The following is a 4189-nucleotide window of genomic DNA, read 5'->3' on the forward strand; positions in this document are numbered from 1 at the left end:
AAACATATGGCAGACACTGTAACGCTGGAGTTGTAAACAAATCAGAGGAGGGCTAAGCATAGGGAAGGATGGTCAAAAGAAGTGTTGGCAATCTATGATGCAAAACCGAGCATGGACATCAGCTCAAGGCTGGTAGGACAGTGTTATGGAGTTTGATCTAGAAAACATATGTGATCTGTATATCCTTCAGAGGACAAAGTAACTCTGGATTTTTTAGTGGAAATTAAATAACAGACAAAGAAAGCCTACAAATTTATTTTCATACATTGTAAGTATTACATGCAAATATTTGATTTAGATAGATGTTTTCTGAACACTTGTAATTGGTCCCACTATATTTGACATCATTAATTAATTCATTCTCTTATCTATTCAGTTTTCAAAAATTAGTGGATCTCTGCTAGATACAAAAAAGTTAATAGAAAACAAGAAAAAAAGATAGATAGGGAAACGGCCAATATTTACCTTACAAGTCAAAACTACCATATTAGTACAAAATGAAGATACTGAGCAATTTCTGGAGAGCACAGAAAGTATATTTTATCAATTGGCATCTGCTTACTCACATCAAGCTCTTCCATAGTCTTATGCAGAATGGACTGTAGCTTCTCTCACTGCCTCTTTGGCCAGGCACCTACCCTGGGCATTTTGCCTTTATTTCACATTGACTGCTTTGTTGACTTCCATCTGTCTGGGCTTGCTCCAGCTGTTTGGTGGGCTTTGGAGAATTATTAAAGGGATTTAACTATCTGTTTACAGTTTATTAGAGAGAAAGTGTTAATTTGCTTCTTAGCATTTTTAATTAGCTTTGGAAACCTCTAAGCATCTTTGTAGTAATGCTGGGGAAACTCCTGTTTTGGAGTGAGTGCAATGATCTAATTATCCTTTCAGACTTTCTGGCATGATCTGTTTCTTATTGTATAAACTGAAGGAATATATAAAAATAATTTTAAAAATCCCTGTGTTTTTCTCAGTATATTTTCCTGAATGACAATTGTTTGTTATTTATAGTTTGTCTAAGACTGTCTTCTCAAAGTAAGGGTTATATCACACAACGTACTACTTCATCACATATTAACTACTTTCTTTTATTGAAAACATGGCTGTTCCTGAAATACTCAGAGTATTGAATTTCATGTATATAAATTTTTAAAGACTTGGTTCTCATGAGATTGAACAAAGTGGGAATTTCAATAGTAACAGAAAATCACTATGGAGTCAGATTCTAAATATAACTTTGATTTTTTACTTTCAGATAAGGGAACAGCTATGTTAAAGAATAACTGTTCATTTCACATATAAATTTTATTATATATATATAATATATGTGTGTGTGTGTGTGTACTATACCTTCAAAATTTAGTTAACTCATTTTTAATGAAGATGTATGCGATCTTATACAGGTATCACAAGGATTATCAAATACAGAGAGATGCTAAAGATAGGGAATTTTGAATTGACTTTACATACAGATTTAAATTAGATATTCATGGGACAATTTTTAATTGCATTCCAGAGCATACAATTCATGCAAGAATATATTAAATTATCAGTTTTCTAAGATTTATAACTATTAAGAAACATGATAATGAAGCACAATAATAAAAACATAAGCCAACTTGTATACCCACTAATTGTATTTTGCACATTTCAAATAGTCATAGGCTATTCATCCTTATCTTATGGTTATCATAGTATAAAAACTATAACTACATGAAACAAAAGCAAGACTAGTTCAACTAGATTTGGCTTAATGGGTTAAATTAGGTGTAGAAAGAATTTTGTGTTTTCAATAAGAGCCTTTGCTGTTTGCTTTGCAAAATGTAGAGCTATATAATATTGGAGACTCACTAATTATCTAACATTGAGTTCTGTCCTGGAAATTTTTTATAACACATCTCAGATAGCCTTGAAAGACTATTATTTAACTTGGAGGCTGGGAAAATAAGCTTGACTTTATCCACCTCATGTCACTTGCTTGTATACTAACTGATTTGGTCTCTTTTAAAGTTTTGAAAGGGAATAAACCAAGTTACTTAAAAAAAATAGTTTGTAATGGCTGGGAAAATGTTTTAATAGATAACACTGACTGGACTTGTGGACCATTAAGTTTGTTTTTCAGCATATATGCCAGCTTTGAGCCTTCTCTAACTCCAGTTCCAGTGAATCCTGTGTCCTCTTTGTACCTTCTAATGTACTAGGCACACAGAGAGTGCAAGCCTGAAATGTGATGTCTCAATCAAATCTCTGCATTCAAGGCGCAGAGAACCTTGCAGAAAAGCAGTCAGCAAAAGTATAAAAGACAGTGGAGACAGAGGACAACAAAAACAACAACAACAACAACAAAAAACCCAAGGCCCTCTAAATCAGCAGGAACACTGCTCACATGACCTCACAGAGATCTGAGGCAGCTCAGAACATGCATACCTGTGGACCAGTTCTTCTGTTTGTATATATTATGGCTTCCAGTTTAGTGTTTTTATGGAATTCCCATGTGTGCAAACCAAAGTGTCTTGTGCTTTCTCTTGGCCTCTTTCCCTTCTGTGTGTCTGTTTTATCCAAATCAGTTGTATTATTTTTTCATTTATCGTTTTATATTTTCTTCTATTCAATCCTACCCATTATACCATATCATTAGATCCTGAGTGAGGTAACCCAATCACAAAAGAACACACATGGTATTTACTCACTGATAAGTGGATATTAACCAAAAAGCCTGAAATAGCCAAGATTCCACTCACAGACCACATGAAGCTCATGAAGAAGGAAGAACAAGTGTGGATGCCTCAGTCCTACTTAGAAGGAGTAACAAAATACTCAAGGGAGCAAATATGGAGACAAAGTGTAGGACAGAAACTGAAGGAGGGGCTGTCTGGAGACCATTTCACTTAGGTATCCATCCCTGTACAGTCACCAAAGGTAGATGCTGATTTGGATGGCAGGAAGTGCATGCTGACAAGAGCCTGATATAGCTGTCTCCTTAGAGGTCTGCCAGAGTCTGACATAATCAGAGGCAGATGCTCACAGCTAACCATTGATCTGATCAAGGCGTTCCCAATGGAGGAGTCAGAGAGAAGACTGAAGGAGCTGAAAGGGTTTGTGGTCCCATGAGGAAAGCAACAATACCAACCAACCAGAGCTCCCCAGGGTCTAAACCACCAGCCTGGGAGCACATAGGGAGGGACCCATGATTCCATCTGTATATGTAGGGGAGGAAGGCCTTGTCAGGCATAGGTGGGAGAGGAGATCTTTGGTCTCATGAAGGCTGAACACCGAATGGGGGGGCGAATTAGAGGGTGGGGAGGTGGGAGTGGGGGGTAGGTGAGGGCACATTCTCATAGAGGCAGGAGGAGAAGGAATGGGATGGGGGTTCCTGAGTGGTGGGGGCAATAGGATAAGGGAATAAAATCTGAAATATAAATATAATATACAATAAAAAATAATGAATTAAAAAAGAAGTCTTTTTTTTCTAATGACACACAGAAAATGTGTTGATCTAGATGGCAGAGTAGGTGGGAAGAAATCAGAAGGAGGAGAGGGATATGAAACTATAATCAGGATATATTACATGAGAAATAAAAAAATCTATTTTTTAGAACAAAAGTAAAATTTATTTTTGAAAAGAATCCAATGCTCAATACACAAACCTAAGAAAATATTTGTTTCTGATATTGATATTCTAAAATTCAGATTGTTAAGTTTCAACATTTAAATAAATAAAGCTTAGAGAGACATTGGTTTGGGACGTTAAAAAAATCTTACGAGACAGTCACTAAAAAAGTATTATCTGGATCTGAATGTGATAATATATGACTAAAACCACAATATTCACAAGGAAGAAACAATATGATATTAAACTCAAGATCAATTTAGTCTTATGACTTCAAATCAGAAATGTCAAAGTACAAAATTTTATCATTTTCCTTTGCTTCAAGAAAATTTCAATGAGAAAGTATCACACACACACACACACACACACACACACACACACACACACATACACACACACACACTCACACACACACACATACACACACACACCTACACACACACACTCACACACACACATACACACACACACATACACACACACACACACACATACACACACACACACACACACACACACACACACTCACACACACACTATTGCTTGCCAATGCTACCTTATGGTGTTTGCTTTGTTTAA

This window comes from Arvicanthis niloticus, chromosome 11 (genome assembly GCF_011762505.2).
Source record: "Arvicanthis niloticus isolate mArvNil1 chromosome 11, mArvNil1.pat.X, whole genome shotgun sequence".
Taxonomy (NCBI): Eukaryota; Metazoa; Chordata; class Mammalia; order Rodentia; family Muridae; genus Arvicanthis; species Arvicanthis niloticus.